The sequence below is a fragment of the Lissotriton helveticus genome, chromosome 5_1, assembly GCF_964261635.1.
Source record: "Lissotriton helveticus chromosome 5_1, aLisHel1.1, whole genome shotgun sequence".
Classification (NCBI taxonomy): Eukaryota; Metazoa; Chordata; class Amphibia; order Caudata; family Salamandridae; genus Lissotriton; species Lissotriton helveticus.
Window position 1 is genome coordinate 1,017,733,483 of NC_136065.1, and position 22,358 is coordinate 1,017,755,840.

General features: G+C 45.9%; 1 pseudogene; it reads left to right on the top strand.

The window, feature by feature from the left end:
* Positions 1 to 447: 447 nt before the first annotated feature.
* Positions 448 to 14,387, top strand: LOC144756474 (uncharacterized; annotated as a pseudogene).
* Positions 14,388 to 22,358: the final 7,971 nt, after the last annotated feature.

Consider the following 22,358-nt stretch of genomic DNA (forward strand, 5'->3'; position numbering starts at 1 on the left):
CAGAGCAGGTGCTTGTTTGGTAGAATTAAACTGTGGTCCATCTTGTGCATTGTAATTTTATCAACATACCTTACCCATGTTTTCTTCTGTTCTAGGTTTCGCAGACAGTACTCCACACCTTTGAACAGGCATACGTGAGCACAATCACAACAGGTAATTGTTTGGTAGAGTTCCTTTATGGTGCACATGGTATATTGCTGTATCACAAATTCACAATGTGCTGTAACAAGCTTTACTTCTATTGCAGGCTCTACGGACAGTGCATCATTTAAGTTTGAAAGGGCAGGGCAGTGGACAGAAATCCAGGTAATTACACTCCACGTTTTGCCGGCAATGCCTCTGTATTATGTGACAGATTGCAATTATGAGCATAGGCATCAACTTTAGCTATGTTCCTTTATTTTGCAGGCTTTGTAGCATAGCAGGCTAAACCCAGTTATCACAAATATGTTCAAGCGCAAAGCTGTACCTTCTGCAGAGTGTGATGCTTCACCACAAAGGAAGAAATGCTGCCTTGTATTCAAGGAAGAGTGGATGAAAGAAATTGTGGAGGCTGAGACACAGAAATCACGAAGCAAGGTTCGCGTGCAACTTGGGGAACTATTTCAATACAGTCCAGACGTGGGCTTGATTTGCAAAGCTTGTGCCGAAGCCAAGATTGTTGGGGACTTTTCTACAGGGAAGAAATGGAGTGATGGCTGAAAACTGGATTACCTGAAACGCCATCTAATTAGCAAAGTTCACGAGTCTGCCATGGTGATATTGAGAAACAGAAGTGCTGCTGCCAGGTTTGGTTTTGGAGTGTGGGCAATGCTGACAGAAACTGCCACTGACAAAGCAAATAGAATGGAAGTAGTTGAACGACAAAGATCCCTGCCTGAGGAGATAAAGATTCTCATCAACAATGTGTTGCTGGCCGTGAAGATGAATACTTCAATGTTATCTGTACAAGACATCCATGACCACCTAGCTTTGTATGTGAAGATACCAGACAGCTGGAGGAGCAAGAACTATGCCTTTGAGTTCCTTGAGGCCATCAATAGCGTGATACACTGTGAAGGTATGGCAGAACTTCGTAACGCTTTGTATCACACATTGATAATTGATGAGAGCACAGATATTTCTGTTACAAAAATGCTCATCCTGTACTTCAAGTTCCGACCTGTAACCTCAACAGAGCACAAAACACTGTTTGGCGGCATAGTGAATCTGACTAGTTGTAATGCTGAGGCTATCACTACTGCTATGAAAGAATTCTACACTGCCAATGAACTGGACCGCATGAAAATGGTCATGTTCACATCCGATGATGCGTCTGTGATGCTGGGTAAAAATAATGGTGTTGCTACTCGCCTTAAACACTCCATTCCCAATCTAGTTGAGCAGCATTATGTCGCTCACCGAGAAGATTTGGGAGTTGATGATGCCTGGAAGAGGGTTCCAATGATTAAAGAGATGGAGAAATTATTGAGGACTGTCTACACTGTGTTCTCCACATCTCCTGCAAGGAAGTCCAAGCTGGATGAAAAGGCATCAGTCACTGATTGTGAAGTGGTCTCTTTTCGACCATTAAATGAAGTCCGGTGGCTTTCAAGGCATTTTGCAGTTGGTGCACTAATTCGGAATTATGAGGCTGTTCTTAAGTACTTTGAGCATGAAAAAGTGGAAGAGAATGATCCAGTTGCTAAATATTGTTACAAAAAGCTATCTGACTCAAACTACCGTCTTTCCCTTGCAGTACTTAATGACATTCTGAGTGAATTTGCATCTTTGTGCAAATTGTTCCAAAAAAGTTCTTTGACTACTGTTGAAGCTGTACAGTATGAAAGAGCAAAGATTGGCCAAATTAAGGAACAATATTTGGGGGACACTGTCTTTTGGAGCAGCAATGTAAGAGATATGATTGTGTTGTAGAAGGAAAGGCAAGAGTTTGACAGTGGACCTATTTTGTCCTTTGTTTCCCTTCTTTGTGAGCACATGCAAAAAAGGTTCCCTGAAGATCAACTGAAAGAATGGGCAAGTTTTGAAATACAGGCAATGGCAACACAATCACATTTTGATTTTGGGACTGAGAATATACAAAGACTTGTTGAAAAGTATAAAAATTTCTTGGTCCTGGGTGATTGTGAAACACCAGAAGATGTTGTTCGGCAATACAGAGATTATAAATATGTGGTGGCAGAACATGTAAAGGGTGGGTTATTTACCACCTTTCAAGACCTGGTGAATTTCACTGTACGCAATGCTGCTCAGTATAGTGTTGTGTCTCAGCTTGTTGATGTCTGTGCAACATTTCAAGCTTCTAGTGCTGATTGTGAAAGAGTATTCAGCCTCATGAATACTTTCAAGAGTAAATTGAGGAATAGACTAGAGCAGAAGCATTTGGATATGCTGATGAGGACAAAGGCCTACCTCCTGAATGGGAAAGTTGACCTTGATAGAGTGTATCAGCACTGGAAAAATGGCAAGGATCGCCGTGAGAGGCAACCCTCTCACCCATCTAGTGATGCCACTTGACATGTCTGAACGGCTCTCTCCCACAGTCCATGTTTGCCTGGATGTCTAAGTTTTACAAACTATCTCTGGTGGGATAGCCCAACATTACTCAGCAGCTCTCACATCAAATTGTAAATATGTTATATAATTTTGTAACTTATGGTGTACATGTGATATTGTATAGGCTCTCAATATTTCCCCACCCAATGAACAGTGCTCCAGTTAAGAATATTTAGTAAAATCTAATGATGGTACCACCACTGGAGTCTTGTGCTTTTCTAAGCCTGAAGTGTACTTGTCTGTGTAACTAATTCATGTAATGGCGTGTTTATCCAATTTGCAAACCGACCTAAAGACCCTTAACGTGGCGCTGTATGTGTGAAAATGCACCATCTTTTCAAGTAAATATTTAGAGTGATATTTGGCAGGGCACACGCGTGTTGTCTGGTTCGTGGCGCACATAGCCATGGTTGCAGCGCACAGAGACCCTCCACTGCCACACACAGAGGAAAAAAATTAGAGGGAACATTGCTTGTGACAGCCACGTATGTGGCCTGTGAGGGGGAGGGCGGTGGTGGCAGTTTGAGGAAGACAACTCACCTAAAATTACTGCATGACTCTGGACCAGCTCCAACCCCGTGCACGGCAATACGGAACGCAAGTTTCAGACGGTGCACTGGCACGATATCCCTCTGCATGCTGCCCCAGCCATGCTGGCTAGGGCGGAAGGCGGCATGCATGCTGGACCGGTGGCAGCCTCGACCTCATCGGGAAGCCTGCGGGTTCCCACACCCCTTCACCACCATGCTGAAAGTTGCCCCATGCAAGCAAACTAAGAAAATGGCAAAGGAGGAATAGATATCTGAAGAATTAACTAATAGGGGACTACTAATTCTCCTATACTGGTGACACTAGTCCACTAACCTACTACTTCATCAATGAGCATAGCATCACAAATAATGGAGAACATGATTATACATTTTAATTATCATAATCACATAAAGACATTCTTCAATAGTTTCAGTCAGTTTCAAATTTACATTATACACAAATATACATACATATGTACACAGCTATATACAACAACAAGGGACATAATACACAAAATTAATACAAACAGTACATAATCACAAATAAATCCATCTTCACCCAAACAAAAATTATTGAAGCAAAAGCTAGGTGTCCTCCTATTACTTCTAGGAAGTACACTCCGAGGTAGTCAGACACAATTGTTCAAAGCAAACAATATGGAACCTAAATATAAAAACGGTGTCAAAAAGATATAATTCCACTTTAATTTCTAGTTGAAATCAGACTCCTCTTTGTGGAAAGTGTCGACGCGGTCGCGTTTCGACCTTCCAACAAAACTGGCCTCCTCAGGACAGGGTGAAAAAAACAGCAGTAGGTCCAATCTAGCGGCACCCTTCACAATTTTACTAAGCAAACTCGCAATTCTGATCAATGGCGTAGTACTTCTGTGAGGTTCACTCTCACACGCCACTATCAATGAGGAAATAAATCCCAGGTACAAACAACTGTAACAACGAACAATTCAAGTCGTCCATTCACTCCGGGGGATCTGCATTTTATGCCCCATGGCCTCCGGCACCGATACTGGAGGCCTGACCACAAACTCCTCACGCCACAAGCGGTCACGTCACCAGGATGGCGGCCGACCACTGACCCACCCCAGCCAGGGCCACCAATGCTCCCAGGAACCATGGGCAGTAATGAAGATCGGGCCGGAGTCCACTTCAGGTGAGAGGGGCCAAAATTAGAGCCCTGGAAGGATGCAGGACGGCCTCAAGAGAGGGATAACTGGATCAGGTGATGGAGGGCAGGAGGGCTGGGAGGATTGACGATTTGGGGCCGAACTTACCCGATGTAGGCCGCAGCTTAGACCCGACCCAGCAGGATGACACGGCGTAGGTGGAAGGGCCAGGTATAAGTACCTTGCCCCCACCTGCTGCACACCGGAAATGGTGGCTGCGTCCTGCACTGGATTGTGGGGACCTCCAGGGAGTCCTGATACTAGACCTGGGATGTGCCAAATGTGCACTAAGGTGGGCGCCCTCCTAAGTGGGCATACTGCGTGTCCCGCACGCAGCCTCAGAAACCAAATGTTACTATAGTGGAGGATGCTTTTGTACACCATGCATGAATGTAAAAGAGAACTACTTGATGAAAGAAAGCATTGGCAAAGCCAATAGTTCTCGGCTCTAAAAGGCTTAGCCCCTAGGTTTGCCACTGCTCTTTGCCGATAACATATACACGAACATTTCAAGATGCTCGTGGGTGCATAGCCCGTAATCCTAAAAAAAAATAATAATAATTTGAAAAAAATTGTTCCAAGATGGCCACTGATGTGCATGTATGCGTCATTATGTACTTGCATCCATTCGTTGTGGTCAGTGTTGTGACACAGGTGCACTCATATATCGTGACAGTGTTGTGACACAGGTGCATTCATATATCGTGACGCATGCTTGCTCATGCGTCATGACAGGCGCAATGTTTTATTTACGTTACTTTCTTGACAGACGGCCATGTTAGAATTGTAAAATAAAATGTTTAAAACGTGAAAAACGAGTTTGTAAGGTGCCGAAAAGTAATTGAGCAGCTGGTAGCACTTTGCAGCTACCGAGTCAGCGAAATAAATGTTAATTAATAAAAAATAAAGTGTAACACGGGGAGTGGGATAGGGAAAGGGGAGCTTTAGAGGGGCTGAAGTTAAGAAAGCGTGAAGGTGGCCCAAAATGCAGGGGGATAGAGCAAGGAAATACATGCGCTCTTTTGGAGTGTTCAAAAGAAATAGAAAAGAGTCCCTTTATTTATACAGTGGAAGGATACAATTAATCCAATGCAAACATTGTGTAGCTGAATTGCTACTGGGCAGGACAAAAATAAAGTTATGAAGGAGAGCTATTAATTCAAGAGCAGACAAGCAAATAGGCAACAAGCCATGAGCAAGGGGCTGCCTGACCCAAAGCTCTCCATAAGTGTATTTAATGGATTGGAAACAATCAAGAAAAGCTGTCTGTAATCTTGATCTAACTAAAAACGGAGCTGGCAGAACAGCTGGTTAAAGGAAATGCCAATTGAGGTGCCCTCTGGAATGTTAATGGCCTTAACAGTGCCAGTGAGTGATGATGATTAATGGCAAGGGCATGGTGGGAGTATCTGGACTTGTTTACTGAAGAAGAACAGGAGAAACAGAAGGACGAGTAAAAGAGGAGATAGCTACATCGCTTCGTAAATCCAGAAAAATATGTGTACTGGGTCGACAAACATTTACAAATTGTTTCACTGAAAGGATTTAGAAATGTATTTAGTAGTTATGCCATCAATTCTAAAGCAATCGGCACACGCTCAGCTTTTGCAACAGAAATGCCCAAAATATGAAATATAAAATGCTCTACTTTGGCAGCTAGATGTTCTAGCAAACATGGAGTAGCATAAACTTCATGAAAAGTTTGGGTGCTTTAGCTGATTGTCGAAACGTATCAAAGACGTGATAATAAAAGGCATGAGAGCATGCCATTAGTACATATGTTGTTGCAGACGTTGCTAGTCTGTTTTGACAAGAGGCCCCACTGTTCAAAGCAGTGGTCATTGATGCGGCTCGCATTTGACATAATCTACATATATACTACCTCTATAAGTGTGGGGAGAGAGCCATTCAAGAAATGAAGGTGCATTTGAGTGACTGGCCACAGGCAGATCTGGTATTACCGAGAATAAAGGGCATGTGAGTGACAAACCGTACTTTCTTCAAGGACAGGTATGGTGCCATGCTCATTTAATATTGCATTGCATCAATGTATTTAATGCAACAAGTTTGAACTTGAAAATGAGTTTGTCTGCGCAAATCACTTCTGCATAGGATTCCTCAACTAGTACTCACTATCCTGTAGGCCAGTTTAGGGATTGTTGTTGCCCTATATCTCGAATGTGTGGACATAGCAAAACATTTTCTATAAGAAAAGTGTATATTCAGCAGCAAAAGAAACAAGTATTGTCAAAGCCTGTAGGTCTCACCTTCGAAATGCTGTTGTTCAGCATCTCTGATGCTGTGCAGCATGGTAAAAAAGAATTAAAAAAAGCCTATGATGCGGCCACCCGCTTCATTTTGTAGATGTGCGCACCACGCATGTACACCTACAAAATTAGACTGGTGCTTTTTTCCTTTTTATTTACTGATCTGTGTTGGATCAGAGAATAAATTGGAAAAAAAATATTCTTGAAACGGACAGGGGAAACAACACAAGGGGCCAGAGGGTGTTGAATCAAAATCAAGGGACACGGGTGGAGGGATGCATTACTAAGGGCATGGTTGGTGGAAGCAACACAGGGGGTACTGGTTTGGACAGAGAAAAGCAAATGGATGAGAGAGGGAAATGTGGAGAGGGTGGTAGAGAGAAAAGCAAATGGGTGAGAAAGAGCAACGAGGAGCTGGGGGAGAAGCACATGGGCAAGACGCAACATGAGGGGAGAAGCACACAAGGGCGAGCACATCACAAAGTAGGCAGGATAAAGTAGACTGGCAAGAGAGACCGATGTGAAGCATGGAGGGAGGAAGAGAAGCACGATTGGGAGACACTCGTATAACGTATTCACTCTCTTGGAGTGCTTAAAACAAAAGAAAAAAGTAGTTCTGTGAAAGTGAGAAGTGGATGAACATAAGTAAATTGGTGATGCTCCAGGGACGTGACAGATCCAAGATGAACAAGGCAAGACATCGCATATCAAGCATTTACAATGCAATAGGTCTCACATTTGTGAGAGTTTTAGCTATTGGCATTGTAGATGACAATGCCTTTTATTTATGTGTTTTGAAAACCTGCAAGTGGTACGTAAACACGCACTTTGTACTTATAGTCATTGCTTACGAGAAGCAAGGGTGGCAGTAACTGCACCTCTTTTACTACCAGCCTTCCTTCTCATAAGCAAGGACTATAAGTACAAAGTGAGTCTTTAGGCACCGCGTGCAGATTTTCAAAACACATAAACAAAAGGCATTATCATTTAGAATGTCAATTGCTCAAACTCTTGCAAGTGCGAGAACTATTGCATTGCAAATGGTTGTTTATACATAAGTTATCATGGGGTTTGAAGATAGTTGTTGTTTAACTTTCCTCTGCTAGGGGCATCTGACCTTTGTCCTTCCTTAGCACTACATCTGTGAATAGCAATGTCTGGAACCCGGAAAGACAATCTTTAAGACAGAGAACATGGAGTGTGAGATGCAGTTAGACAGGCTGCGTGAGTAACTTACGATGACGTGCAACTTACTTTTATTATCACTGCTGATTTACCAGTAATTGAAAATGTCAGGTATCATATTTTATTTAAAAAGCAACTTGAAGGACTTTAAGAAATGGATCTACATTAAAATGGTTTACGTGCTCCATAATCAAAAAGAAACTATGTTAATTAATAAATACATTCCTTATAAAAAGGGACATTTCTCAATCAGTTTGTAAAATAGTTGTCATTCTGCAAACAAAGCTCTTCCACATTTTGGCGACTGTGCTGTGGTAGACTTTGCACACTTGTTTGTGCTGATGTAAAGCTTACTTATAGAATATTTATATATATACTATGGGCTCCAATGTGCCTTCATAATCTCACCATAAACTTCAAAACATTCTTCAGTGATAAAACTGCTTTGACGCACACAGGTTGATTGTCAATGCAACAATATTAGAAACAATTGAATACCAAAAAGCCAAACACAGTTTTTTTGCATGTTTGAAATCAGTAAAAGTATAGAAACTGAAAAGGCCTAATCACCCTTTTTGTCATTAACCTTGCTCAGGACAGATTAATTATAGAAATATGGAGATTGGAATGGAGCTAGTCTCAGTCATGGCAATAGAGTCCTTAAAATTAAATAGATGTGCAGTTATAATACCCTATCGAAATTTCCCCTCTCGTGGAAAATGGCGGTTGTTAAACCCCTCCTGAAAAAGGCCTCTCTGGATCCTGGGGTGTTGAAGAACTTTCGCCCAATTTCTCTGCTACCCGCCCCAGCTAAAATTCTTGAGTCCCACCTTAACCATCATTTAAGCGCCTTCCTGGATGACGCTAGTTTGTTGGACTCTTCTCAACATGGTTTTCGGAGAGCCCATAGCACGGTGTCCGCCCTTACGGTGGTCATTAACAACATCCGATCGAAGGTCGACATGGGCCAGACTACCCTTCTGGTCCTGCTCGACCACACGTCGGCATTCGACACCCTGTCTCCTTCTGTCTTGATTTCCCGCCTTCGGGAGATTGGAGTTGGCGGCTCAGCCTTGAACCTTCTGACCTCTTTCCTTAGCCAAAGAGAACAGAGGGTAAAGCTGGGCGAATTCCTCTCTCCCTCTAAACCTGTGCAGTGTGGGGTTCCTCGGGGATCTTCCCTGAGCCCCACACTTTTTAACATCTATGTGGCCCCACTAGCCAGGTTAGTACGTTCCTTTGGCCTAGAGGTGTTGTCATATGCTGACGACACCCAAATCATGGTTTCCCTCTCTCAATCGGTCAGCCTCTCCGCTTCTAACTTCAGGAACTGCATGGAAGCAGTCTCCTCATGGATGATCCAGAACTTCCTGAAGTTAAACGGAGAGAAGACAGAGGTCCTGATCTTCGGGGGTAACCAGGATATCTGGTCGAGTGATTGGTGGCCGCCGTCCCTTGGGGCGTGTCCTCTTTCTTCTCAATTTGCCAGGAATCTGGGTGTACTGATCAATTCCACGCTCTCCTTTGACCGTCAGGTCAGCAGGACTGTTTCCACCTGCTGTGGGATCATCAGGGTTCTGAAAAGGATTGCACACTTCCTCTCTCTCGAAGCGCGGAAGCAGGTCACTGTGGCTCTCGTCTCCTCGAGATTAGACTACTGTAATGCGCTTTATTCAGGTATCAATAAGAGCCTTCTTCAGTGCTTACAGATAGTGCAAAGTGCGGCGCCCAGGCTGGTTCTTAACCTCCTTAGACTTTCTTCAGCCTCCGTAGCTAGGAAGAGCCTGCACTGGTTGCCCATTCAGTCCAGGATCTCGTTTAAGATCCTTTGTCTTGCCCATGGGCCTTATATGGCTCAGGTTCGGAGGGCATTAGGGCCCTTCTACACCCTTACTCTCCCTGCAGAGCCCTCCGCTCTTCCAATAAAAATCTTCTGTCAGTTCCTTGGTTTCTTAAAGTAAGGTGGGGAGGGAGAGCCTTCTCCTCCCTGGCTCCTAGGCTGTGGAACTCTCTCCCCCTGAACTGGCAGGACAATCCTCCATCACTCTCTTCCGAAAAGCTCTGAAAACGCACCTTTTTGTAGAGGCTTATCTGTAGTCTGGGACTAGAACATTCACAAGCTGTACGATCTTTAGGCGCCTTGATGCCCTTGGGCTAAGTTGCAGGGTATAAGACTCAATTTATTCATTCATATCGAGATGCCTCTTAAGAGGGAGGCGGCAGCGTCAATTGGAAGGCAGGGACCATGACGCCAGGCAGTGCGTTTCAAAAGCAGAAGGGAGGAGGAGGCAACTGCAGCCAAAACAGACCTCAGTCTATGAATACACAGCCAATGTGGCATGATAGGAGCAAGATTTACAGCCCTCTTTACAACAGAGCTTTGTAAACCACGAGCACTGGTCTCGAGTGTTTCCAGCTTAAAAAAAGAAATAGTGCTCACAAGCTATGAGTAACAACACATGTAACGGGCAGAGCTTTTAAGTCCATATCCTGAATACAGCATGTCTCGCAGAGACAGCACAAGCGCTGCCTATACGAGACCTCAAAAGCAGGCAAATGAGAGTAACAGTAAAACTAACCAAGGTTAAGAAATGGGCTAGCTGCAAGCACCCTCTTCGTTTTTGGTAAACCTGCAATACGTCTTTTGCAAGCTGTGCTGTTTGCTAGGCTCGACCTAAAAAGGTCTCTAGAATCTGAAACTGTATCAAGACAAAGGTAAAAAATAAAAAAAACTGCAATTAAGAGCCGAGAAGAACATTTGACTTTTAAATACATTTGAAATTTTAGGAGGACTCTAAGCATTGTAGATGAAATATATGAAAACAATTGTATATGGAAGGCAAGGGTGAAAATGCATCTTGCTTAATGGATCTGCTGCATGATTACATGCTTTATATTTTTTTTTTGTCATTTGGAGAATTTATAACAAATAATCTGCAAATAATAATTCACCTCTAGACGTAGACTCAAGAAAAGTAACAAGTAGGACCTGGCAACATATACTGTGTAATGTTAGTTTATGGGTGTTATAGTTTTTCTGAAAAAATCTTTGTTTAGAATAGTCATAGTTGTCTAATGAATGTAATGAATAAAAACCTACAAATGCCTGGAAAAACGTACAATCCACTGAAACCCACTGAAATTCCCTTGTTATGGTTGGCTGTGCATCCACCCACAATGCACTGCTCACAACCTCACACATGATATCAGAGAATATATCGCAAATTGAGCCTTCTATGACATCAATCCCAACATCATATATGCGTACACCAATGGAATCATCGATGACATCACAGAAGCCTTAAACTATTGCAATTTTTCAAATGTGTATGCTGAAAGAGAAACTACATTCTTTTCTGTAGATAATCCATGCAAGGACATGTAGATGCTGACAATGGTAGAGCACCCTAAGAGATAAATGTTATTATATGTTTTATCATATCCGTTGTTTGCATCTGTTCCTGCAGCCAACCAGATATTACAATATTATTTGTGCAAGGAAGTGTAGTTGCTGACTTTGGTGCTGAATTGCTGCACCCAGATAAACGTACTGGCACATACTGGATGCATGCCTTATTCTTTAATCACATAAGTCCCCAGTTCAGTTACTGGTCCATATCATAACACCCTCCATAGGAGCGTTGATATTACTGTATTAATCCCCAGGGATGGACAGAAGCAGCTCCTATTTGACATTGCTCAGAACCGGATATCATGACATTTCACAAGGCGTATCACTGGATACAGGCCAGCATTCACGAGGGCAAGGCCAGACATGCACACAACGTCACACTTTCCCTTGTTAATGCAGCAGACATTCATCTCCAGCTATATATATATTTCTTGAAAGGACATCTAGCTACCCACGGAGGCATTGCAGTCTTAAACCTCAATTTAATATCTGCATAGTTACCTATTACCAGTGCTTAATTTGTAAAATATGAAGTGCAGGTGCTCAAATGTTTGTCAGAGGCCACACCCACTTTTTCTGGCTCCACCCACTCCTTCCACTGGCTCCACCTACTTACTATATTAGCTCCACACACATTTTCAAGCGGCACTGCTAAAAGTCAAATATAATACCTGATCTGAATTTCAGAATGGGAGCCTTCGTAAGGTTTTGATAGTTCCCCGTGAACCATTTTGAAAAAAAATTAAAGCAAAAGTGCATTTAAAGCACACGTTTGTAATAAATTAGCTAAAACCACTAATGCATTGAAAAGGGACAATTTCAGTGCTCTGTGTGCTGATTTGGGGAAAGGATAATACTGGGGGTAGGGCATGCCATGTCCGAGAGAAATGAGTCAATCCAGTTAAAAGTATTTGCTGATGCGATGCCCTAGCCATCAAACTGTTGTTGATTCAATGGGGTGCTTTGATCAATGGTACCAAAGTCCAAACACATCCGAGATGCCATACAACAGTAGTGCTGCCTCCCCCTGGTCTGCGATCATACAAAAGTGCTCCCTTATACATTTCGCGGAGGGATCTAAACCGAGGCTGCAAGTCCTCTAGTAGACCAATGGCTTCCATTTCATGTGTGATGAAACTTGTTTTATTACCACATTGCCCATATTTTTTACAAAACGGGATATCTAATATTGTGCTGTAGGGCTGTACTGGGCTCAATGATGGTTTCTGTAGTAGTGGTGACAGTCGTGTTTGCTTCAAGTATTCAGGAACTCTAATCTCCATGAGGAGCAGTTCATAATTCGTATGATAACAGGAAAAGGCTCCTTTAACAAACCATGACAGGGTGCTGGGTGGAAATCATGGTCTCTGGGATGCCTTCACTTTACTCAAATGTGATGTGATATAAATCAAAGGGTCGGTCGGACCACAGGAGAAGGAGATGGGAAAGTCGCTGCCGCACAAATAGGTTCAGAGGAGCTCGAAAAGGCAGGCACCGCATTCCTCGACACACTCACATCCCCTGCCCAGAATAATTCTCTCTCTGATAGTAGGCATTAGATCAACAAAAACTTCTGCACAGTCTGCGTCAGTATTTCATAGGAGGCATTTGAAGATTCAAACCCCTCATTGCCTCCCTTAAGATCTAATCTAATTACAGAGTGTCCACTCCAGTGCTAATTTAGATGAGTGATGCCATGCCGGTGTTTTAATAATAGAGGAGGAGCCAGCATTGACTCCCCTTATTTTTGTGCCCTGCTTCCCCCAACCCAGCCCAGGCCAGATCTTACACCTCACGAACCTGATGACAGTTTTTCTTATCCCAGACAGGCCCGTTACCCTCCATGCACTCTTCCCATATAATGCCAGTCTTGCACCGACCTTACCTCCTCCAGCCCAGTCTCTCCTAGACTCAGCACCTGCACTTTGCGACCCCCATACCAGCCTCTCCTAACGCTGAGTTCTATACTCTCCCTGCTTTGTTTCTTACTACCAAAGCCTTGCCCTGTACAATGCCAGTCTTGCACCGTATTACCCACAACACCAGCCAGGCCATTTACTCCCACTGCATTGCCCTTTATATTTCTAGTCTTGTACCTTACGCCCAACCCATTCCCTCCTAACTCAGCCCTTGCATCTTACGACCCCCAGACCAGCTTTCCTACTCCAGTTGTGCCTCGAGGAGGACTTGTAATTGGACACACACACACATACACACACACACACACACACAGATGTGCTGATTGTTAACCGGCTATGGCCATGCACAACTTGCAACTCCACCCTTAACAGTCGAAGCTTGTGGGAGTCTCTCAAGAGATTCGGGGATACCAACATCAGTCTCAGCAGCGGAAAACACTGGGCTCAAATTAAGCGCTGATTACTCCACACAATCAACCCACCTCATCTGTGCTCCCCTGAGCAACCTGTGACAGCGTTTATGTGCAACTTGCCCCGTTAACACCGATATTTTTTCAATAATTATCGGCATGGTATTGGTGCACTGCGCGCGCTTTGCTACCAGAAACAACATAATGTTCACACTCCGGCACCACAGACCTACTTTGCGAAACACGTCATGAAAATTGTACCACCCTTCCTGTAGGCCAGGCCTGTCCTTAGACATTTTACTAGAACTCACAGCAAAGCATACGGGCTGCAGTCACCTCAAAGTCCATACCGCATTTTTAAAGAGGACACGTACCAGGCACTGATTAAAATGGCTGCTGATTTAGAGGGCTTGAATGCAGGCTTTGCATCATTCCCCCGTTACTAAAACCCAAGCCACTTGCCACACAGTCAACTAAATGATCAATGAACGTGTGTATTCTTCCTCATTAGGAAAATCACTCTCCGACCCCACATCTTTCTTATGCTCTCGGTGTCCGGACGGTGATGGCATTCGGCATAGCATTGGCAATTGGCATCCCTAGTTAGCTCAGCAGGCTTCGCTTAACTAGTTACTAAGTGTACAAATGACAATTAATTTAATTCAAATAGTGCTGCAGAACTTGACTCAAAATTTTAAGTGCTTTCCTTAACTTAATTTCTATCTTCTTACCGTTATTCATGGTGGGCTGGTCTGCGGGGACACACACACTGCTTTCTAGCTGCACTGTCACTGCACTGACTGCTCAGTTGTACTTCTGCGTGCTGCCTGCTTGCTACCAGGCCGCAGTCTGCAGTGCCAGTGCCAGACCGTCCTGAGGCTGTACTACTGGCTGCCACCAGACCAGACACAGTTGCAGCATAGCTAGGACAGACCAGCTCTGCCCTTCAGCTTCGTCGTCGTTGTTGGTCGCGTCGGGCCGGGGCCGCCGGGCTAACTTTATGTGGATGACTCGTCTCGTGGTGGGCCGTGGCGTGGGGAGCTGCCGCCTGCAGCTGTAACTGCGCAGCACGGTGGTTATACTGGGGTGTGGCAAGGCAACTGGTGGCAGCCTGAGCCAAAGTGAAAAAAATCTGCGCGCACTATCGCGCACACAGCCCCTAACCCCATCAGAATCTCTAGCCCGGCCCCACCACAGCCCTGCGGCCCGCCCAAATACATCATTGTGCGCGTTCTGAACTTCCGCAGCCCGCCCACCCACTGGCAAACAGAAACTGTCAACAACTCTGCGTTCGCCATGAAGATGAAATGAAACTTGGCACATTATTATATTATATTTATATATATTATATATATTCAGTATTATTCAATATATATATTCTCTCTTGGCCTGGGCCTGGGCAGAGGCAGCAGGGCTGCTAGTGCTACCTAAACTCACGTGATTTAGAAATGTGAGTCGCGGCGGACGGGCACTCCACTCACTCGCAACTTCCAAGTCGCACTCGCAACACTAAACCGTTTAAACGCCCTGACGCCGGTGATGACAGTATGACTCACACACTTGGAATCATCAATGTGGGTGTGCGCGCAGCAGATGCGTAGTCCTGGCCCTGATATTTAAGTGCCGGTGCTAAGCACCGGATAGCAACGGCACAAATTAAGCACTGCCTATTACTTCTCGGTGTAACCTTAGCGTCCATTCTTCTCTGCAATGTTTCGGTGATGACATATAACAGATGACACCAGGGCAGGACTGACCGTATCGAACATCAAGTTTTCCCCAGGAGGGTGGGGGCAGGTTTAGTTACTGGGGGCCGGTTTTGCAGAGGTGCTGCAATATCGGCCCCCAGGAACAAAATTGCTTCACAATTTCAGAGAGTGGAACAGTAGGGAAAGTGTTGGATAGCGTAGGGGTAAAAGTTACTATTCCCACTCCAGAGAGTGCAACAGTAGGGAAAACGTTGGATAGCGTAGGGGTAAAAATTACTATTCCCACTCCAGAGAGTGCAACAGTAGGGAAAGCGTTGAATAGCGTAGGGGTAAAACTTACTATTCCCACTCCAGAGAGTGCAACAGTAGGGAAGGCGTTGGATAGCATAGGGGTAAAAATGACTATTCCCACTCCAGAGAGTGCAACAGTAGGGAAAGCGTTGGATAGCATAGGGGTAAATTTTACTATTCCCACTCTACTGAAAATAAATTAATATAATTCACATAATTATCAATTAATCAATTAATAACAATTAATTACCAATTAAGAATTAATGAATTACCAATTAAAAATTAATTAACTATGTATTCAAAATAAATACTAATAAATACATTTACATATTTAATTAATTATAATTAAATTACTTTCCACCCTATTCCCCTATAAACCCACAACCCGCTCAGCAAATACATTAATATTATTCACATAATTATCAATTAATAAAAATGTATTATCAATTAAGAATTAATTAATTACCAATTGAAAATTAATTAACAATTTATTCAAAATAAATACCAATAAATTAATTAACATAGTTAATTAATTATAATTAAATTACTTCCCACCCGGTCAGGGAGGAGCCGCGCCAGCGACCAAGATGGCCACTTGAGCATCGGCTTCGCCGACCACCACATCCTGACCAGCTATCCGGCATAATATCCTGAGCCCCGTCCCTACCATGGGGTGGGGGACCAGCACCTGAGTCACCAGGTGAAATTCTGTCTCGATCGGCCGCTTCGGCGACCGAATATCGTCATCGGGAAAATTGGGGCCTACGATCTCAGAAGCCGGGACCTCAAGTGTGGAGCCGCCCGTGACGAAGTGCAACAACAGCGGCCCCCGGGACATCATTTGCCGCAATAGGGTGACAGAAGGGACATCCTGGACCTCCCTACCCTGGTCGGAGGTTAACCATCGAAGAACCTGCCTAGGCTCGACCGAAGAGTGGTGGGTTTCCCCTGCCTTTACGGTGGCGATGGCGTCAAAAGGAGACCCCGAGAAGCCTCAGCTGAAATCATCGAAAGGCTCTCGGCAGGTCCAGTCAAACAAAATTGACAAATATGCTACCTCCAAGGGGTCCCCAGTCGCTGCGAAACGAACCCCGTCGGGGGGCAGGGATGGTGAGGCAACTGAAGACGATCCCACCATGAAAGATCGGATGGCTGCTATAACTGGGATTCTTTCTTCCTTGGGCAAGATGGACAATAAACTTGATACGGTCTCCATCGAGGTGGGTCTCATAAGGGCTGACCTCACCAAAACTTCTGAGAAGGTCAAGAACCTCTAAATAAAGACGACGAGTCTCATTGAGGATGTGACTGAATTGCAGAAGGAGGTGCGTGATCTCAAGACGGCCCGGATTCAAAGTGATCGAAAGCTCGATGAATATAAAGGTCGGGCGCGCCGCAATAACGTCCGCATCTTGGGAGTGCCGGAAAAATCGGAAGGGATCGCTCCAGACCTCTTTGTTGAGGAGCTCGTCCTGAAACATCTCAAGCCCAAGGGCCTCAGTAACTTCTTCACCGTGGAAAGGGCCCACAGAGTTCCCGGCGGCCACCCGAAGGTTGGGGCGGCTCCGCGTCCCATTATTGCCCGGGTCCTGAATTTTCGGGACCGGGATGCTATCCTGCAAACGGCGAGGTCCACGGGCCCGCTGGCCTATGAGAACGCTTCGCTGTTGTTTTTCCCGGACTTCAACCAGATGGTACAGAGAAAACGACAAGGCTTTATGGTCATCAAACGGCGGCTAAGAGACCGGGACATGACGTACTCAATGATGTATCCGGCTCGTCTGCGGATCGAACATGAAGCTAAGACTTGGTAATCCTGAGGTTGCTGCGGACTGGCTGGACCGGATCGAGGGCTCGGATGCCGGGACTAAAGCCCAAACAGACAATGAAGATCAGTAAATATTTGACTTCACATTGTATCAGCCTGGCTGGTGGCAAAAGGGGTCTGGTCGGGGTTGTTCGTTCTTTCTCCCCCCCCCCTTTTTCTGGATAATTTTTGTCCGTGACTCTTTTTCACTTTACCGGGTGTGGGCGGGGGGGTAGCAGCTGGTTTGGTGTGGTGGGGTTGGACAGCCTGTTGTAAGGTCCTCCTCCGATCTTCTACTTTTAGATATATGTAGTTAGATGGGGCGACAGGCACACTGCGAGTTGGGGATGAGCGTATGCTACATGCAGGGGTGCAGGGAGGGGGGTTGGAGGTTGGGGATTGAAGGGATTTTGTTTGTTGGTTTATTTGTTTTATGTGACCAGAAAACGCTAAGGGTGCCTGTGGATATCCTGTTCTTTTTTGGAGATGTAGATGGCTACCGGTAGGTTGGGTTTGGGGTTTTCCGTCCTCTGTTGGAATGTGAATGGCTTAGGCGATAAGATAAAGCGCACTATGGTGAATCAGCTGATAAGAAGGCACTCGCCGGATGTGGCGTTGTTGCAGGAAACCCATCTCATGGATAACCCTGGGCGTAGTTCGCGTAGTAGCGCTACGCGAAGCTACGCGAAGTGCACTTCGCACTACGCGATATTCACGTAGCACTACGTGAGCTGCGTAGTAGCATGTTCGCACTGTGCAAGATGCGTTTTCAATGATTGCACAGTGCGGACAAGCATTCGGCACTGTGCAAGCATTGAAAACGGCATCTTGCACAGTGCGAGCTGTAGTTTTCTGCTGCTCGAGTAGATTATTACTCGAGCGGCAGCTTTCTCAACGCGAACAGGTAGTTTCTCATTGAGAGCGGTCGCGAGCATGCGCAACCACTCACAATGAGAAACCTGACCTCCTCGCGTTGAGAATCTCGCCGGGATGTAATTTTGCTTGCTCGCGGTCGCGAACAAGCAAAAAATGACCGCTGCACTACGCTACGCTGCACTACGCATGTTCGCACTGTGCTACGTGCAGCTCGCGTAGTGCTAAGTTGCGAAAACTTCGCAAACTCCGCGAGCGTAGTGTAGTGCTTTGCCCAGGGTTACTCATGGGTAAACGATGTATGGCGCTTCATCGTAGTGGCTATAAACTAGTGGCGCATGCCGGCTTTACTTCTGGCTCTAGGGGAGTAGGGATCTTGGTTAAAAATTCCTTTCCTCTCACTATTCAGTCGACGTGGTCTGATAATAGAGGCCGATATGTTGGCGTTTCGGGGCTTTGGGAAGGTAGGACGGTCACGTTTTTGTCTGTGTATGTCCCCCCAGCGTTACAGGCTGATACTTTTCGTGATTTGGGCAGAGTGTTTCTCACACTGCCGGTTGGAACGTTGGTGCTGGGTGGGGACTTTAACGCTGTAATAGATGGTGAGTTGGGCAGGACTCCCCCGTGTCCTTTTACCTTCACGCAGATGGCTGCCGGAATTTGTCACCGCATCGGGTTTGGTGGATGGGTGGAGACTTCGACACCCTAGTGATGTGAGTTTTACCCATGCCTCTGCGGTGCACCACTCGCTCTCTCGGATAGACCATGTTCTATTACCGGCCTCTCAGGCGGCCTCTATTCAGGAGGTGACTCATTTGGCACGGGGGGTGTCTGATCACTTGCTGATTTGGCTTCGATTGCGGATGGGAATGGCTGATGTTGGAAGGGTTACACCGATTAATGCATGGCGCCTGAAAGACCCTATTGTCAGGAAGGAACTTGCGCTCGTTACGGATCGTTACTTTCAAGAAAATGAGGGGTCGGTTACGTCTAAATGCTTCCTGTGGGAGGCTTACAAAACCCGCGCATGGGGGGAGGTACTCTCCCTAATATCCGGGCAGAAAATGAAGAGTAGGGCGGAAATAGATAGAGTGGAGGCGGAACTATTGGTCTTAGAAACTGCTGTCTCCTCCGGGATCGACCCAATGGCGGGGCACCGTCTCGGGTTGCTCCGAGATGAGTATGAGACCCTGACACGCGACAGAGCAAGGACACAGCATGCTAACACGCAGAGTAGAATATATGAGCACAGGGATAAGGCCGGGAAGTTGATTGCCTGGCTGGAAAAGGGGTCTGGGGTTCTCGGTTGATACCGGAACTGCGTATTGCGGGCACGGTGTCATCGGATCCCCAGGCGATTGTAGATGATTTTGCCCGGTATTTCATGGAGGTTTATACTTCGGCGGGGGGCTTCACGGTAGAGGAGAATGCCGACATGATACGAGATATCCCGATGCCGGTTCTATCTATTGAGCATAGAGAATTCTTGGACTCCGCTCTCACTAATGATGAGGTGGCCATTGCCATCAGAGGCGTGCATTCTGGCAGGGCTTCTGGCCCGAACGGTCTTCCCATTGAATTGTTTAAATTACATGCCGATCGCTTGGCCCCATATTTAAAAGACATGTACCTTGAGAGCAGAGATTGTGGAGAGCTACCTTATGATCAACGCCTTGCGAATATAGTGGTCATTTATAAAGAGGGTAAGCCACGTTTGGATTGCTCGTCATATCGTCCGATTTCCCTATTGAACGTGGAGCCCAAGGTATTGGCCAAATTGCTTGCCGCCCGCCTGGTGAAGGTCATCACGACGCTGGTACAGCCGGACCAGTCCGGTTTTATGCCTCGTCGTAACACCGCTCTTAATCTCCGTCGGCTTCATGGGGTGGTGGCAAGTGCGCCCCACATCCGTGAGCCGGCGGTGCTGTTGTCCCTGGATGCCACTATGGCTTTTGACAGAGTGGAATGGTCATATCTTTTTGCGGTCCTGGAGAAGATGGGGTTTGGCCCCGAGTTTATCCGTTGGGTCCACCTTCTCTACTCGGCCCCACTGTTTCGCGTAGTCGTGAACAACCATAAATCCAGCGACTTTTTACTTGGGAGGGGCACTCGGCAGGGTTGCCCTCTTTCACCTCTCTTGTTCGCCCTGGCTCTCGAGCCACTTGTGGCCTGGGTCCGGTGGGACCGTTCGATCAGGGGATTGCGTTGGACATCGGACTGGGAGGATAAGATCTCGTTCTACGCAGATGCCATATTATTATACTTGAACTCCCCTCGTAGTTCCCTGATGGTCTTTATGGATATCCTTGTGATTTTCGGGAGGTACTCGGGCTTCGCAATTAATTGGGCGAAGTCGGTCCTCTTCGTGTTGAGTGGTGAGCCTCCCAGGGTTCCAGGGAATTGCCCAGTGAAGCTGGAACTAGTTAGCTTTCGGTATTTAGGTATCCAGATCTCGAGAGACCCCATGGTTCACTTCCGATTGAATTTATTGCCCCCACTGGCCAGATTATGCGGTGATGTTTCTAGGTTGAAAATACTCCTGCTTTCTTTACTGGGCCGTGCGGTCGTCTTCAAGATGATGGCCCTCCCGCGCTTTTTATATGCTTTACAGAATTCCTGTGATCCGGTGCCCCTGTCGTATTTTAGGGAGATAGAATCACTGCAGCGAGGCCTTTTGTGGGAGGGGAGGCCCCGTATTGCATTGTCGAAATTGATGTTGCCCTGGTACGACGGGGGTATTGGCCTGCAGAACATCAGGAAATACTATTGGGCGTCCCAGTTGGCACCCATCAATCAAGTAGTCTATGGCTCGCTGATCGATCCGGGTTTCGCTATGGATCATGGCCAAGTGCCCGGGGGAGAGTACACTAGGGTGTTATACGCGAAATGTGGTCGTTTCCCCTTGGTAGGTCCTCCATCGACGACAACGAAGATTTGGCATGAGGCTACAAGGGACCTTAACTGGGCCGGGCGTATAACAATGGCTACTCCTTTGTGGAGCTCAGAGAAGCTGGGGACACTGTGGAAAACAAAAGGGTTTGACCGGTGGGATTTGATTGGAATTGCACAGGTGCGAGATGTGTGGGGTAAGAATGGGATGTTGACGTTTGAGGAGCTGCAGGCCACATACCAGTTGCATGACACTGAACGGTTTTGGGACCTTCAGATTAGTCATGCTTTACGTGCAGTGGTCCCCCAGGGTGAGAAACCTCCGGTGGCTTCTCCGCTTGAGGATCGATTACTTGACGGTCACATGCCGACCAGAGCCATATCACTGACATACAATAAACTGATTAATCATACTGAGGATCCCCTTGCGAAGCTTAGGGATCAGTGGGTCGCAGAAGGCTTTGTTTTGGACGAGGAAGACTGGAGGGAGGCGGTTTCATCCCCTAGAATAGTGACGGTTCCAATGAGACTTCGATTGGTCCAACTTAGGATTCTGCACCGCTCCTACACCACTGGTCTTGGATTATTTAAGATGGGGTTGGCTGTGTCTGCGAATTGCCGAAGAGGATGTGGGGGGGCCAGGAACATTCCTACATATACTATGGGAGTGTGAGAGGGTCCGTGATTTCTGGACAAGGATACACTTGAAGATGAGTGAAGTGTGGGGTGTACGGATCGAGTTGGAAGCACGTCGCTCTCTGTTGAATGTCTGGGAGCCCTCCGACCTCGGTCCATGGCAAGATCTGGGTCACCCTTGCTTGCGCAATTGCTAAGCGCAATATTGCTCAACTCTGGGGTGCGACTCAGGAACCTCGGGTTGGGAAGTGGATGGAGGACCTTGATTGGTGCATGTTCCGGGAGAGGTCTGTGTATGTATCTAGGGGGCGTCCTCGCAAGTGGGGTAAGATCTGGGGTGCTTGGAACGCTTATCGGGGGGGACATCTGTACACCGCCTGAGATAGACCCTGCAGGTGTAGATTTGGAGGACTCCTAAACCTATTAACTGTATTTTGCCTTATTTGTATACCTCCGGAAGTCTATGTTCTCTATGTGTATAAATGTAGTACTCAATGCGCTCTGGTCAGTTTAAAGTTGGAAATGTCTTCTGTTTAATAAAAAGATGTTTAAAAAAAAAATTACTTCCCACCCTATTCCCCTATAAACCCACAACCCGCTACAGAATTAAATTAAGCAAAAATTAAATAACATAAAATTAATTACTTCAAATAAATTAGAAAAAAATATACACTTTTCACACATACACTAACA